Source organism: Manis javanica, chromosome 4 (assembly GCF_040802235.1).
Source record: "Manis javanica isolate MJ-LG chromosome 4, MJ_LKY, whole genome shotgun sequence".
Classification (NCBI taxonomy): domain Eukaryota; kingdom Metazoa; phylum Chordata; class Mammalia; order Pholidota; family Manidae; genus Manis; species Manis javanica.
The window spans coordinates 78216895-78235022 of NC_133159.1; positions in this window are offsets into that span (position 1 = coordinate 78216895).

Genomic DNA, 18128 nt, shown 5'->3' on the forward strand with positions numbered 1-18128 from the left:
AGGCAATCAGAGCACCTGATGACTGTCCCAGAACGTGCCCACTTTCTCCAGTCTTTCTTAACATACTCAAATGAGAATCTGTATCTAAAGTCATGACTTTTTTAAAGGGGTTACATTTGAAAACCATTTGTTTTTAATTGAATTATTTTTTTAGATCTGATTCTGTGTGAAGAGAAGCCATGTAATATGAAATCAGTTATCAAAATATATTTCCAGCTTCCCAATCACTTAGTTTAGAAACCTTCAAATTTTTTCAGTCCTTCCCTCACCTTTGCTACTCACATCGGTTTAAAACTTTCAGTGGCTTCCCTCTGCATTGAGATAACCACCTAGTTTTAGCCTCGCATGCTGAGCATGCCTTGATCTGTCCCAACTTAACTGGAAGCTCAAGAGTGGGAGCCAGGAGAGCTTGAAGTCTAATTTCATTCACTTCTCTTCTCTGTGGGCCTATTTAATGCCTTCATCTATGAAATGAAGGTGTTGGGATAAATTCGCTTACCCTTATAACTGGAACATTCTTGGCATCTGCTTTTCTAGCCTTCTTTCCTGTGTCTCCCCTCGTGTACCACATGCTGCAGCTCCAATACCTAGGACACTGCATATGGCCTGCATATTCTTATCTCAGGCTTTCTGCCTTTGTCTGAAATGTCCGTATTAAAAGACCACCGAATTCCTTAGGGGAAGAGACAACCACACCAAGAAGCGAATATCCAACCAAGAGATTTATTTAGTGGCGGTGAGGAGAGTGATCAGCCACAATGGGCTGGGGAGCTTTGGCTTATGTGTCCTATTAAGGCACTTGGCATGAGCTGATTGGTTATGGAATCATTGGGGTCAGCTGGCGGGGCTTTATTGGTCTGCATCACAGTTTTCTGTGTCATGAGTGGGAAGCTGAACCTAATCTCGGGAAAACGAAATTTAACGGTTGCCATCTTAGGTCGAAGAGTGTGGGGGTCAGGTGCCATTTTGACTAACATTCCTCCCTTTTTGTTTTAGTATGGGAGAGGGGCCATCGTTGATTTCTCTACTTCCTGCTGGAAGGGGACAGTGATGGGTGGGTGCAAAAGGGAAAAGTTATGGTCAAACAAGGTGGGGGCTGTCAGTTTCATGATGGCATACACTCAGGCCCCAAATGTGAAGATCTCTTCCTCAGGGAACTCAATAAATGTTCCCTGAATCCAGAGATTGATTGAACAGTCCCTTGAACCAATCACTGGTGTGTTGGATGTCTGGAAGGAGCCAGCTATCTTCCTGTAGCACTTGAAGGAATTTCAGCACTCGTCTCGTCCACATCCTTCAGCAACTGGTAATTCCTAGGGAGGAGCTGGTTGAAAGTCTGGTTAGAAATTTTGCTGATCTGATTTTGAATGAATTTAATTATGCAGAGCAGGAAGGTACAGAAAAGAAAGATCATGAGTAAAGGACTGAGGATAGGCAGGAGCCAAGTGAGGAGAGGGGACTGGAAGAGTCCTGTTGTGCTAGTCTTTGCAGAGGACCTTTTTAGACTTTCTGCAAGATCAGCCAGTCTATGTACGCTTTCTTCCACTAGTCCTGACTCATTGACATAGTAACAGCATTCTTCTTTAAGGAAGAGGCAAGTCCCTCCCTTTTCGGTGGTTAGAAAATCTAGGGCCTTCCGTCTTTAATGGTCACTTGGGCTAGAGATGTAACTTGTCTCTGTAGTGAGGACAGGGATTCAGCAGTGGAATCTAAAGCCATTTGTAGCTTGGCATTAAGGTCCTCTACTGCCCATAGGGAGTGTCCTAAGGCTCCTCCTGAGAGGCCCATTCCTGCCACAGAAGCAAAGAGGGATATCCTGACCATAATGGGAAGAAAGGCCACTCGGCAGGTTCTGTAGTGAGGCAGCAACCATTGTACTTCAGAGTTACTGAATAATGTTAGTTGAGGGACAATAGTGACAAGAAAACAAGGATCTGATTGACTGGGTAGCATTTGGTTTAAGAGAGTGCCGTTACACCAGAGAAAGTCTCTGGTCGCGAATAGGAGGTTGTAGAGATGGTTTGGTTATAAGTGTAATTGCCTCTCCCTAGAGAGACATGAGTAAGGGAGTTTGGAAAAGTGCAGCCTCGTAAGGGGAGTGAGATATTGTCTGTTTTTGGTTCCCATAAGGGAACATTGGTAATTGGGCTGATAGGGATTCCTGAGGTCAAGAAGGTATAATATGTGATGTTAAGAGAGACTGCAGCTAATAAGGGCCGAGCTAAAGAGGCACAAAGAAAACAGTTTATTGGCTTTAGGGTGGGGGTGGTGAGGTTTAAGAAGGCAAGAGTGTTTTGTATGATAAGAGCCAGGAGTAGAGTGAAGGGGATGAGAAGGGATCTGGGGGAAGAGTCAGGGTCTGGGCTTTCTAGCTGACAAGTATTTGCTCAGAGCGTTGTATGCTGGATGATAGTTGGGAGTGTTGGGTAGCAATGGAGACATATTCTCTACTTAGACTAAACTCCCTGGAGGGATGAGATGAGTACCCATTGGAATAGAATTTTCCTGTCACTCCAGTTGCCCATCGGGAATCCCATGGGTCAGAAATTGTTAATGTGTAGGTTTTTGTGTTCGAGTTAAATTTGAACATTCCTGCACCATTGCATACAACATCATGTATTTTGCATGACCAGTAGGGGCAGCCCCCATAAGTTTCGACCCACCAGTTGTGACAGGTTTCTTCTGTCTGATCAAAGGTGAAACATAGGTAGAGCCGAGTGGCTTGTTGTATCAGCTCGGAGTTGTGTAGGGAAATCCTAATGGCGGAAGCATAGCCTGTTGTGGGGCAATCAGCTGTGGCCATCAGGGCAGTGTTTTTTGTGTGTGTATATGTCTTCCTCAACTTGAATCTGCAGACATATGATGTATTGGCAAAGGGAGTAAGGAAGCAGAGGGTAAGAGTAAATAAGGTGGTGCTGCTAAGATCCATCCTCGGGAATGGTGGTGGTGGGGGTTTAGATGGGAGAGGCAGAGTTTTAGGGAGTCTGTTGTGCAGGGGGTGCAGGTGAAGCATGGAGGAGACTGGTTTGAGGCTTTTTCTCCTGAGCTGTCTCCCAGAGGTCTGGCCAGCTTCAACCTGGAGATATGAATCCATGAGGTTAATTAGAGGGGAGACTCATCTAATCGAGTGGCAGTAGGGGTGCACAGAATGATTTTTAGAGGTCCTTTCCACTTCAGGGTTAAGGGAGTGGAGTCTGTGGAGGGAAGAGAGAAGAATACCGAGTCGCTCAGAATCAGGGGAAAAGAGATGTGAGACCTCAGGGGATCGGGTAATAGGGCCTCTTGATGTCTCCAGAGCTGGGAGTTAATGAAAGAAAGAAGGGGGTAAGAAAAGTGTTCAGGGAGAAGGTGAGGGGAAGGAGTTATTCTGGGGTACAGTGGAGGTCTACCATACATGACCTCAAAGGGGGATAATAAGGTTTTTTTGGGAGTACTCAAAGACGGAACAGAGCTAGAGGAAGGAGTTTGATCCAATCAGGATGTAATTCGAGAGACAGTTTGGTCAGAATCTTTTTTAGTGTTCGATTGGTACGTTCAACTTTTCCTGATGATTTGGGATTATACGGAATATAGAAATGCCATGGGATGTTGAGAGTCCTGTTAATTCTTTGTGTAATGTGGGAAACAAATTCTGGGCTGTTGTCCGATTGAAATGAGGTGGGCATTCCAAATCTCGGGATTATATCTGAGAGAAGATTTGAAGCGATGGTGAAGGCCCTCTTGTTTGAAGTGGGGAAGGCCTCAACCCATCCCGAGAATGTGTCCACAAGCACCAGAAGATATGTGTGTTTTTGGACTCTGGGAATGTTAGTAAAGTCAAGCTCCCAGTCTGCTCCGGGGATATGTCCTCTAGCCTGATGAGTTAGAAAATAGCTGGGTTTCAAAGGGGTGTTAGGATTAGTACTTTGGCAGATATGACAGTCAGTGGCTAGCTGTTGGATGTATTTGAGGTCTTTGGTGGTTAGAGGAAAGAAGTAGTTGAGAAATATTTTTAAATTTTGTGGGCTGGTGTGAAATAGAGAGTGTAGGTAGGAAAAGAGGTCATGTTTGGGAGGGAAATTATCAGTAATGTTGGAAGAGCAGTGGGGAGTGGCTAGAGCAATGGTTGGGTTTTCTGACATAGCTGCCTGTCTTGCAGCCTAGTCTGCTTTAGAGTTGCCTATTGTTATTGGGGATGAGTCAGATTTGTGTGAGCAGTAGTGAACAATTCCTATCTCATGAGGGAGGAGAGAGGCATGGAGGAGGTCCGTGATAAGTTTAGAATTGGTAATGGAGGTGCCTTTGGTAGTTAATAGTCCCCTTTCTTTCCAGATTGCTGAGTGAGAAAGAAGGATGTGGAAGCATACTTGGAATCAGTGTAAAGTGTCAGGGAGCAATCAGCAGCTAGTTCAAAGGCACACTTGACTGCAAAGAGTTCGACATGTTCCTTGGTTGTGTTTTGTGGCAGACTTTTTGCTTCAATAGTTTCAGTTAGGGAAACAACGGCATATCCTGCCCACCATTTCCCATTAATTAGGAAAGAACTGCCATCAGTGAACCAAACATGTGTAGGATTTTCTAGGGGTCCCTCTTTTATATGGGAGGGAAAAGGGAGGAGGTCTTTGAGGGTCTCAGTACAGTAATGGAAGGGTGGGTCTTGCATAACGGGGAGTAATGTAGCAAGATTTAGGGATGAGCTCTCCTGAAAGGAGGTAGAAGAATCATGTAGAAAGGAGATGAGGAGCGAAAGGTTTGGGCAGGGAGGAAGTGTCTTTAATCCCTTATATGTTAGGAGGTCCTTTAAGTGATCACACCTCCAAAAGTGAGTTTTTTTGCCTCCTGGATTAGGACATGTGCCACCCAAGGCTCTTAGGGAGCTCATCCTCAAACTGTAGGGTCTAGCTTTTTGGAGAGATAGGCTACAGGAGCAAAAATGGGGCCTTTCACTTGTCCTAAGACTCCTAAGGCCAGTCCCTTGTTTTCATGTACGTATAGAGTAAAAGGTTGTTGTATGTCTGGTAAGTGAAGGGCAGGAGCTTGGAGAAGAGCTTGTTGGAGCTTTAAGAAAGGAGTCTTGGCAGAGTTGAGTAGGGGTTCCCTTGAGTCTCCTTTTGTTAAACCGTAAAGGGGAGCAGCTAGGAGAGAGAAGTTGGGAACCCAGGCTTGGAAGTACCCTACTAGACCTAGGAATGAGAGTATTTCTTCCTTTGTTTTTGGGGTGGGTAATTCTCAAATTAGATTTTTTCAGTCTAGAGTGATAGCCTTGGAGCTGTGTGATAGTTGGACTCCTAAGTATGTGACCATTTGTTGAGATAACTGAACTTTATGTGGGGAGACCTGGTATCCTTTTTAAGAAAGAAAGTTAAGAAGGGTAATGGTATCCGTCTCAGAGACTTGAAGAGAGGGGCTGCACAGAAGGAGATCATCAACATAGTGGAGCAGTGTGGTCTGGGGGAGAGTTAGCTCCTTAAGATCATTTGCTAGGGCTTGTCTGAATATGTGTGGGCTGTCTCTGAAACCCTGGAGGAGTACTGTCCAAGTGAATTGTTGGAATTGGTGTGTGTGGGAGTCAGTCCAGGTAAAAGCAAAGATGTCTTGAGATTCAGGGAATAAAGGGATGGTGAAGAAAGCATCTTTGAGGTCAATAACTGAAAAATAAAGGGAAGAGTTGGGTTTGGAGGATAGTATTGTATATGGGTTTGGTACTAGTGGGTGGATAGGTTTGACTGTGGTATTTATGAGTCTTAAATCTTGGACTAAGTGGAAAGAGCCATTAGGCTTTTTTACAGCTAAAATGGGGATATTATAGGGAGAATGTGTATACTGAGTCCCTTCTTATGTAAATCTGCAGTGATTGGCTAAAGCCCTAGAAGGCTAGTGGTGGGCAGAGGATATTGGGGTTGGCAAGTGTAGGGGGTCTTTTAGGTGAATTTTAACAGGCATGCATTTTGCTAAGGAGGGGGTAGTTGTGTCCCAGACTTGGGGGTTCACTGATGGGTGGAGGGATGGAAGGGCTTTGATTGGTGTTGGCTTGATAGCTTCTGCAAGAATGAGGATAAGGGAAGGAGCAAAGCTAAATGAGATGGAAGCTCGGAATTTTAATAATATGTCTCATCCGAACAAGGGAACAGGGCATTGGGACATGACTAGGAATGTGTGGGAGAAGGGGTGACCAGAGAATGAGTAGGAAAGTATGGGGGTCTTTTTTGGAAATATTGTTTGGCTCCCTACTCCAACAATAAGGGATTTAGATGGAGAGGTAGGTCCCCCAAACTCCCTCAATACTGAGAATGTGGTGCCCATGTCTAAGAGGAAGTTAATGGGACGTCCATACACCAGAATGGTTACCTTGGGCTCCTGGAAGGTGATGACATTCATGGGGAAGGGAGTCCCAAGGCCTCGTCAGTCAGCTGACACCAGGCCGAAGAGGTCTGGGTTTGGGTTGGAGTTTGATCCAGCCCCCCTGTAGGGGCTGGGGCAATATACTACCCAGTGACCTCCAGAATGTCACTTGGGACTAGGCTCTGGTGGTGGTCTGGGATTGGGGCACACACGTGCCCAATGTACTTCTATCCCACACTTAAAACAGGGTCCCAGAGGCATTTTTTGGTGGAGGACATCCTCCTCATTGTCCTGTCACAGTGGACGGGCTGGGGCCTCTTAGGGCCTGCGCTAGCATCTGGTAGTTTTGCCATTTGGCTTTTTTGTCTCTTGTGATAGACTTTAAAAGCTGTGGCTAAAACCTCAGTTTGGGGAGTAAGAGGCCCCCTCTCCAATTTTTTAAATTTAGCCCATATGTCAGGGTAACTCTGGGAAAAGAAATAGGTCGTGAGGAATTGTCGGCCATCAGAGGTTTCTGGATCAAGGTTGGTGTATTGCTGAAGGGCTTTAGTCAGTCTATCTAGAAAAGTGGAGGGGTTTTTGTGTTTTTCTTGAATGATTTTCTGTAGTTTTTCAAAATTGACTGCCTTTTGCATGGCTCGTTTAAGTTCCAGGACTAGGCAGGTGGAGAATTGATCCCGGAGGACTAGTCCACCAGGAGTGTTGTAATCCCAGTTAGGATCTTGGTCTGGATCAGCCTGTGCCCCTATTGGATGGGCAGGGGTAGTCTGATGAACTTCATCAGCGTATGTACAAGCTTGTTCCCATACTCGCCTGCACTCTTCTGGGAGCAGTGTATTGGAAAGGATCATGTAGATGTCATGGTATATTAAGCTGTATGCCTGGAGTAAATATTGAAGTTCTTTGATGTATGAGGCTGAATTGGTGGTATAGGAGCCTAGATGCTTTTCAATTTGGGAGAGGTCTGCCAGAGAGAAGGGAACGTGGATGCAGACTATTCCTTCAGTTCCAGCCACCTCCCAAAGAGGGGCTATAACCGTTGGCAAGTGAGTAGATTGGGTGTGGGAGCGAGTGGTGGGAGGACTGAAAGAGGATGAGGTAGGGGGAGGAGCAGAGGGAGTAGGAGGAGCTGGTACTGGTGGAGTTGGTGCTGGGGGTGGTACTGGGATTGGACGAGGGGGGTTGTGGAGCCTGTAGTCTATAGGGAGGTGGCTCATCTGCTGGGTCAAACTCCGTGGGGGAAGAATGGATGGCTGAGGGGGGTCTATATGCTGGTAGGACATGTTTTGAGTTATAATTCATGCATAAGGACAGATTAGATCAGAGGAGAAAGCCTCAACATAAGGAGTCTCTACCCATTTTCTCCATCAGTCACGATTGTTGTAAAGATCTCACAGGAGGGTGGAACCTAGGGACCCATGAGGGGGGCCATTTATTTTGGTTATCTAATGGGTAAGTGGGCCAATCTTGGGTACAAAGTTTGATGAGTTTTTTGGGCCTGATGTCTGGAGTTAGGTTAAGAGTATTTAAATTGTCTTAAAGACATCTTAGTGGGGAGTCAGCCAGCAGAGAAGATGCTCCCCCCATGTGGATATAAGGGTGTTGATATATTGACTAGAGGGACATCCGCATTCAGGTCAAATATCAGGTGAGATTTCCCTCATTTGTGGAGCATAACAATGAAGCAAAACTGAAGGAACAAAATGGCAGCAGACTAAGAGACTCCAAGAATGAACTAGTGGTTACCAAAGGGGAGGTGTGGGAGGGTGGGTGGGGAGGGAGGGAGAAGGGGATTGAGGGGTATTATGTTTAGTACACATGGTGTGGGGGATCACAGGGAGAACAGTGTAGCACAGAGAAGGCCCACAATGGATCTGTGGCATCTTGCTGCACTGATGGACAGTGACTGCATTGGGGTATGGGTGTGGACTTGATAATATGGGTAAATGTAGTAACCACATTGTTTCAGGTGAAACATTCATAAGAGTGTATATCAATCATACCTTAATAAAAAGATTTAAATAAATAAATAAATAAAACCATATAAAGACTTAACATGAAAGAAAAAAAGAAAATATAGTGTAAGTGGCAGATGAAAATGGAAGAGTATTTTAATTCTTTTTGGGGGAAAAAAATGATCCTCAAGATTTGAGTGAATAAATAGTATTCTTAAAGTTACTTTTCCCACATGCTACTCTCTAGTTTCACTTACCCATGTAGTAACACTTGAAGCTAGAAAGTGAAACAAAAGGTTCCAGTTTACGTGAATGGAAAATAAACCACCAAAATAATTTATTTCTAAATTCATTATCTCTGGAATAACTTAAAAATATTTCATTAAATTCACAGATTTTTGTGCTTGTCATTTAATGAAGTAGATTTAGATTTTCCTCCATAATAAAACACAGAAGTATTGTTAAGTCGGACAAGAATAACATGCACATTATACCAAAAGTTATTTTTGTGCAGTGTTTACAAAAGCAAGCCATCCTATGTAAGATAAGCTATTATTTACAAAATGTTAAACTTATAATACTGGAAACTTTGTCATATCAGATTATTTCAATATCCAAAACGCTATTACAGAGTAAAATAAGTTTTCTTTAGTATTGGTACACTAAATGGATTGGAATTGATTTGTTATAACAGAATAAAATAAACTATAGCTTAATATAGATAGATAATTCCCCCTTCCCCCCAAAAAAGAAATACTGGCTCTTTTTACATTCTCATTATTACATCCTTCTGGAACTCTGATATCCATACTCAAGCCTTAGTCTCTTTACGACATAGCCCTCCCTTTATCTCACTCTAATAACATGTAGATGACATTGTCAGTCATTTTCTAATTCTTCAGCTATGTCTAGTTTCTTTTTAATGCATTAAGTTTTTTTGTATACCTTTATTGAGACATAACCAACATACAAAATGCACATACTCAAATTGTACACTTTAAATCTGACATTTGCATATATTCATGAAACCATCACTACAACCAAGATAATAAATAAATCCTTCGCCCCCAAGTTTCCTCATGCCCCTTTATAATGCTTTTTTCCCAGTCCTTCTCCACCACTACCCCTCATCAAGCAACCATTAATTTGCTTTCTATCATTATAAACTTGCATTTTCTAGAATTTTGTACATATGGAATTACAGTATGACTCTTCTTTTTGGTCTGATTTCTTTCACTCAGCAGAATTATTCTGAGGTTCATCTATATCGTTAGGTCTATCAACAGTTCATTTACTTATTGCTGAGTCATACTCCATTGTATGAATACCGCAATGGAGTTCATCTTGTCCCTTGTTGCTGAATATTTCCAGTTCCTTTTTTACAAATAAAGTTGCAAACATCCATGTACATCTTGTTATGGACATGTGCTTTTATTGTTCTTGGATAAATATTAGGGATGGGATAGCTGAATTATATGGTAAGTATATGTTTAATTTTTTTAAGACACTGCCAAAGGGTTTTCCAAAGCGATTGTACCATTTTACATTCCCCCCAGCAGTGAATCAGAGTTCCACTTGTCCACATCTTTGTCAGTATGTGGTATTAGGAGGCTTTTTACTTGTAGCCATTCTAGTAGATATGTAGTTGTATCACATTGTGATTTAGTTTGCATTTCCCTAACGACTAATGATGGTGAGCATCTTTTCATGTGCTTATTTGCCATCTATACATCTTCTTGGGTGAAACGTCTGTTTAAATGTTTGGCTTGTTTTTAAATTGGGTGGTTTGACTTACTATTATTATATGTATAATATATATGTAATAATAATTCTTTACATATTCTATATATAAGAATCTTGTCAGTTATATATTTTTCAGATATTTTTTTCCCAGTGCATAGCTTGCCTTTTCAACTTTTGATGTCCTTTGAGGAGCAAAAGTATTTAATTTTGATGAAATCCAACTTATTTATGTTTCTATTGTAATGATTTTGTGTCATATTTCTTGAAATCTTTGACAAAGTCAAGGTAAAATTTTGTATATTTGTATCTTGTACATTTATGTCTAGAAGTTTTATAGTTTTAGTTTTATGATTTAGTCAATGGTACGTTAAAAACATTTTTTAATATGGTAGGATGCAGAGTCAAGGTTGATTCTTTGCCATATGGCTACTCAGTTGTTCAGTACCATTTGTTGAAAAGATTATCCTTCCCCCTCCCCACCCCACCACTGAATTATCTTGGTACCTTTATTGAAACTCAATTAACCTTACATGCCCTCTCTGTTACATTGATTGAATTGTCTGTCGTTACATCAATACCATACTGTTTTGATTACTGTAGTTTTATAATCAGTTTTGAGATCCTGTAGTGTAAGTATCCCAACCTTATTTTTGTGTTTTTTTTTTTTGTTTCATTTTCAAAGTTTAGTTATTCTAGGTCCTTTTCATTTCTATATAAATTAAATAATCTGGCAATATTTTTTCTCTGAAATCTGTTTTTGACATTAATATAGGTACTCCAGCTTTCTCTAAATTAGTATAATAATGATATATCTCTTTCCATTCTTTTGCTTTTAACCCATTTGTATCTATATTTAAAATAAATTCTTTCTGTGGGCAGCATACAATTAGATCTTGCTTTTTCATCCATTCATAATCTCTGACTTTTGTTTGGGGTGTTTGGAACTCCACTGTCCAATACAGCAGCCACTTGCCACATATGTCTATTTGAATATGAATTAAAATTTAAAAATCAATTCATCCACAGAAAAGGTAGTATATACAGAGAAGACAAGTAATGATTCTATAGCATCTTACTACGCTGATGGACAGTGACTGTAATGAGGTATGTGGGGGGGACTTGATTATAGAGGGAGTCTAGTAACCATAATGTTGCTTAAGTAATTGTACATTAATGATACCAAAAAAAAAATCAGTTCCTCAGTCACACTAGCCAGATTTCAAGTGCACAATATTCACATGTGGCTAGTAACTGCTGTATTAGAAAGCATTGGTTTAAATCATTTACCTTTGCATATAATGGGATTATTGATATGGTTAGATTTGAGTCTAACATCTTACTACTTTCTATTTACCCCTTTTGTTCTTTGTTCTCCTTTTATTTCTAGAAGTTTTATTTGCTTTTAAATCTCCTTGGTCATTCTTTATTGTCATATTCTCTGCTCATAATTTCAAACACTAATTTCTTTAAATATATTAAACACAGATATTTCATATTTTGTGTCAATAATTCCAACCTCTCTGAAATATCTATGGGTCTATATTTCCTGGAATTTGTATCTGGTGGTCCTTATCCATGGTGTCCTGTTTTCACTGTATGTTCTGTGATTTTTTTTTTAAATATATTTAAAGGTCCAAGGTCCATTTTCCTTGGAACTCAGCCTGTTCTCTGAGATCTGAATTAAAGTTAAATTCCTCCATAGAAATTTGCATTTGTTTCTATCAGTTGCCAATCTGGATATAGTTAGATTAAAATTTTAACATAAAACTCTCCTTTTAAAATACAGTGACTCCTTCCGACAAGGGGTTAACATCCAAAATATATAAAGAACTCATATGCCTCAACACTCAAAAAGCAAATAATCCTATTAAAAAGTGGGAGGAGGATATGAACAGACACTTCTCCAATGAAGAAACAAAGATGGACACAGGCACATGGAAAGATGGTCCACGTCGCTAATTATCAGGGAAATGCAAATTAAAACCACAATGAAATATCACCTCACACCAGTTAGGATGGCCAACATAGAAAAGACTAGGAACAACAAATGCTGGTGAGGATGCGAAGAAAGGGGAACCATCCTACACTGCTGGTGGGAATGTAAATTCGTTCAACCATTGTGGAAAGCAGTATGGAGGTTCCTCAAAAAACTAAAAACAGAAATACCATTTGACCTGGGAATTTCACTCCTAAGAATTTACCCAAAGAAAACAACCAGATTCAAAAAGACATATGCACCCCTATGTTTATTGCAGCACTATTTACAATAGCCAAGATATGGAAGCAACCTAAGTGTCCATTAGTAGATGAATGGATAAAGATGATGTGGTGCATATACACAATGGAATATTACTCAGCCATAAGAAAGAAACAAATCCTACCATCTGCAACAACATGGATGGAGCTAGAGGGTATTATGCTCAGTGAAATAAGTCAGGCAGAGAAACAACTACCGAATGATTTCCCTCATTTGTAGAGTATAACAATGAAGCAAAACTGAAGGAACAAAACAAGCAGCAGACTCACAACCCCACGAATGAACTAGTGGTTATGAAAGGGGAGGGGTGGGGGAGGGCAGGTGGGGAGGGAGGGAGAAGGGGATTGTGGGGTATCATGATTGGTGCACATGGTGTGTGTGGGGTCACAGGGAAGACAGTGTAGCTCAGATAAGACAAATTGGGACTCTGTGGCATCTTACTACACTAATGGACAGTGACTGCAATTGGGTATGGGAGGGATTCGATAATAAGGGTGAATGTAATAACCAATTTGTTTTTCTTGTGAAACTTTCATAAGAGTGTATATCAATGACACCTTAATAAAAAAAAAATTTCTATTTACCCCTTTTGTTCTTTGTTCTCCTTTTATTTCTAGAAGTTTTATTTGCTTTTAAATCTCCTTGGTCATTCTTTATTGTCATATTCTCTGCACAATGACTCCTGATGGAAAACACATGTGAGGACCAACTTGATTTATAAATTCTCAAGGGAGATATTTGTACCTCCCCAACCCCACCCCAGGTCCCTCCACCTACACCAAGGTAAAGATAGGTATTTCTTCATTATCTCCTGTGTGCAGCTGTGATTTCTTATGCGCCCTTACACTGAGGCTATCATAGGATGGATTTCCTTTCAGAGGCTCTGTCTTGGTCAGCCTAGGCTTTCACTCCTGACTCCACACTCTACTTCATGCAGCCATCAAGGAGGAAGGACTCTCTGGTGTCTGAGAAAAGCCTCAGGGTGACAGCCGTCTTGGTGTTTGTTTCCTGACCAGATTTCCTACTTTCACTACTGGTGTTGAAATTGACAAAAAACCTTAGTTTGGATGTATTTATAATTATTTTAAAATATTTTACCCAGCATTTTAGTTGCTTCAACCTAGAGGCTTGTTCAGGGTAACTAATCCACAGTACTACCAGAAGAAGTTTCTAGCAGCAACTTATAAAATAATGGAAATTCCATTATGCTTCAAATTGGGTGCTAGATGATAAATTTCAGTGCCATTGGTTAACAATAATAGCATAATAACTATTCTATGTTGAATGTGTGCTCTGGTTCAGCTATTTTGCATGTATAATCTCTGATCCTCAAATAACCCTATAAGTACATATTATTCTTTTCATTTAACAGATAGAGCAACTGGGATTAAATTGTCCAAAGTCACACAAGTAGTCATCAAGGGTATTTTAATTCTGTTCTCTGCAATCAAACCTTATCTCCTTGAAGCTGCGGAGTCTTTTTTCTTAATATTGAGCATACACAGTGGCTTTTGTATTTAATAGCAGGCACTGAAAGCAGGTTGAGCAGAGAAGAGATTTTAAAGGGTAAGATTTTTCCAGTTTTGTGTCCCAACATATAGGCTCCCATCATCTCAACTTGTATCCCTGATTCTTCATCAGAGGCATGCTCTGCAGTGAAACAGTCATGTAGAAACTGACTTCAGGACGTTAATAGAACTCCCAGCTCTCCCAATCTCCCTACTATTTCCAAAGATCCATGTGATCTTTATTTGCATGAGACAGAGAACTAATTCCTTCATTTGAATTCTCTTTTAGATCCTGAGGTACCTAATGGGACTTTCTCACAACTGCAGCCTTTAGATGCCATTTTCCTTCATTCTGAAGGGTTGGTGGCTTTTGTCCTTAGCAGCTGTGGTCTTTTACTTTATCTTGGTTTGCAATCAGGAAGCTGTGATACTTCCTGAGACTGTATGGGGTACAATTTACACAATACAAACTGAGTTCGCTTTCTTCACTTGGGAGTTGCTCAGGACTCCTGAAAGGGTTGCTGTGCTTTGTCCAGTTTTCTGCAGGTTGAGTCCAGCAGTTGGTGAGAACCAACTTCTGTGGTTTACAACTACTCGTGCTTCCTGAGCAACATATGTGGAGGATTTGGAAAGAAGGCAATGATTAGGATTGGAGTCTAGAAAACCGTTAAGAAGGAGGAAGTTTATCAACTCAGCGGGAGTAAATCTCCAAACCACCTTCAGAATGCTAACACGCACACATTGTTTCTCATTGCTATGACTGATCAGCAGGTTGTTGAAAAAAACCAGCCTGATACCACAGGCACAGAGAGGTTAGAGAAGAATCATCATTTTTAGATATTAAGATCCTTTGACTAAAGAAATTGAATTAGGAATGGTATTGATGGGTATCACATATTGTACAAAAGCTTTCTCATTTGTGAAATGCTCCCAAAGCTGTGACCCTCGTTCTGTGTTTAAAAGTTGTTTCTTTGCTGGCTACACTTTGGAACTCTGTGAGGAATTAACCCATTTACATGTATTTATTGACAGAAAATTTATACTACTTTTAAATACTATTAAAATTTTGCGATTAATCATTCCCACTGCTAAAAAGAAAGAATAAGTATGCTTAATATTACAGAGGTGCTGATTATGGCTACAATGGCAATCATATTACAATATGTAAAGGTATTAAATCAACACTTTGTGCACTGTGAATTTACACAATGTTACATGTCAAATATATTTCAATAAAAGCTTTTCTAAATGAGCTTATTATTGAGTTTGTATGTTAGGAGTTCTGTTTCCTGGCCCTGCTTCCCAGGGTGCTTCCTGTCTTTGTATCATTTTGGTGAGAGGACTTGGAGTGAGAGGAGAGGGGCAAGTGGACAAGTCAGAGTCCGTGCAAGCAGATTTGGTAAATGGAAATGGGAAAGTGTCGGGGTGGCCTGAGGTTTGGATCATGTCGGAATTAGAGGTGTTCAGCTTTGCTGGTCTCCATAAACAACGATCCAGAATTAAATGTCCATTAGCTGCCTAATCACCAGAAAATAACATAATGCTTTCAATGGCTATAGTATCTATCCTCTGAAATGCAAACTATTACCTCACAAAGTCCCATAAAGTCTCTGTGAAGTGAATGAACATGATTGGCCTTGCCATTTCCACAAGAAACAGAGGTGGGGCCAATCACTAGGAATGAGACTGCCTGACTCTCTTTAGGCTAAACTGTATTCCTACCCATCACATCCACAGAGGACTTGGATTCAAATCTTGACTCCACCTCTTAGTACCTGTGTAACCCCGGGCAATTATCTCCCTGAGTTTCAGTTTTCTCATCCATAATAATGACTACTACCTAGTAAGAATTTTGAGTTGGAAAAATTCTGTAAAAAACTTTACTTGTTACTGGCTTTAAGAGATGTTCTCTTACTTTCCCCTGCAGTTCACAGAGCCTAAATTATCATTGCCATGTTTTCTAAACTAGGAATGGAACAGAAATATCTAAGTATCCCTGAGGCTGGCAGGTAGACATACAGTCAGATGGCACTCCACTGAAGACCTGCTAAACAAGGTATTTAAGAAAGTGACCACATGGGGGAATGAAAGAGGCATTTATAATGGCAACCCTGGCAACCCAAACAGAAGGAACCCACAAGGACACAATGAAAACTGAAACCACAATAATCTCTAAATAGAGAAGTAATAATTGTAGCCTATATTTAAGTGTACGGGAAGCAAGGGTTTGGGAAGGGGGGTGCCTGCCTGGAGATTATGCTTTTTATTTCAAAATGTGGAGAGAACTAGAACTGATTTTTTTTTATATCACAAAATGTTTCAAGTCTTTCTGGTCTTACCAAAAATATACATACAAATAAAAGAACAAAGAGTGAAGCTGAGGAATCTTACTATGCTGATGGACAGTGACTGTAATGGGGTATGTGGTGGGGACTTGATAATGGGGAGGAATGTAGTAACCACAATGTTGCTCATGTGAAACCTAAGCATAAGATTGTATATCAATGATACCTTAATAAAAAAAAAGAGTGAAGCTGAGGAGAATGGGCCAGGGCAGGAGTTTACAGGATGCGTACATGGTATTCATACAACTCTAGTTTTTAAACTTGGGCTGGAATCATGATTGTTCAATTTTATTATTATACTCACAAGCTTAAAATTTCACTACATATGTTCTTTTTTTAATATAATAAATGTTACCTAATAAAAGTTTTTAAACAAATTGGAAATTGCTCAGTGAGTTCCTCAGCAGTAAAAAAGAAGAAGATAACCAATATCTGTGACAACATGTGTCTGTCATCAAAGATGGTATGTATAATCCCACGTCCCAAATGCTGTCAGAAAACATATTTGCATTTCTGATTTTAGAATCAGTAGGTTAGTGAACAAAGAGTATAGCTTTACCTCAGCATCTTGGTAGTGAATAAACCCCAGAGACTGCAGATACAGGCTAGAAAATCCTCAGACGGACACTGATTGTTCTTCCATCTTGGACTGAGAGGGATCATTACAAAGCTGGGTGTTTCCAGGGCCCAGCAGGGTTTTGATAAAATTGTAGAACTTAGGGTTTTGATAAAATTGTATTGCCTTTACACTGTTGGATGAGGTGTCTCATACAATTGTATTCACATAGGGACACAGAGAAACTTGTGTAATGGCATCAAAGAACACAATGGAATAGACTCAGGCTTGGGGGAGAGAGTCTATAAACTGTAGCCCTTAGCAATGAGTGGCTAACTTCTTAAATACCCTTGTGAATTGTTTGGAAGTAGAAATATACTTCTCCTAGTTGAATGTATGTGATTTACTAGTAAGATTATCAGGTTGTCAAGAGTAAAAATCTGTCATGATCTAATTGAAAGAACATCAACCAGTGACATGGTTGGCAGCAAAGAAGGGTACAAATAATCTGAGATCAGCCTTGAGAGCCAGACTGCCTAGTTCTGTGTCTCTGGCCAGCCCCGATCACTACAATACTTCACAGGGATATTGTCAGGATTGAATGAGAAAATACATGCAGAGCACTTAGCACTTTCCTTAGTGCTTGACACGTGTTTCTGCTCTTTCTTTTTTGCTGCATTTATCTTAAAATTTATGTTTAATTTGTAAGATGGGGTGGTAAGTAAAGGAAACCAGACTTTTCAAAGAGATAATGATCACAGTGAAACTGAAAGCATAAGCTAAGGAGAGAACAATCATACCTTTCTCAGGGACAAGAAGAAATTCAGGACATTGAGATTTTATTTGATAAACAAATAAGGACTAAAGCTAATTCCTATACTCCATGAGACTAAAAAGAGACATCTACACTCTCTAGAAATGCCTGTTCATACTCTGAAATTGACCATTGTCCCACGTAAATACAGTTTGACACGTGGCACATGCTCTACTATGATAATGTGAAGAAAGCCGTCAACTGAACGCTGGCAGCAGATGCTTCCTGGCCTGGAGAAGCACTTGCTCTCTCATTTTCAACCTTTCCAAGTACCTAAGTTCAGGGTGAAACATGAGGGATAGTCTGTTATTGGCCTCTTGCTTGTTATTCTGAAATTCCTAGTGTCAACAGTAGACTTAGGTGAGATTAAAACATTACTGAGTTGTTAAATATATGGATGTATTACTAACATAGTTCCCCCCAAGAAATCCCATTGCCCTGCACTTAAGACAAAATTTAAAAATTTTAAGTAATACTCATTCAAAAAATAGTCTCTTTATGCCAGGCACTGTTATAGGACCTGGGAATAAAGTAGTAAATAAAGCAGACATGATTTCTGACTTTTGTAGAGTCTAAAGTTCAATGGGGAGTCAGATAATACACAAGAAAAAAATGATAAATCCTCAGAA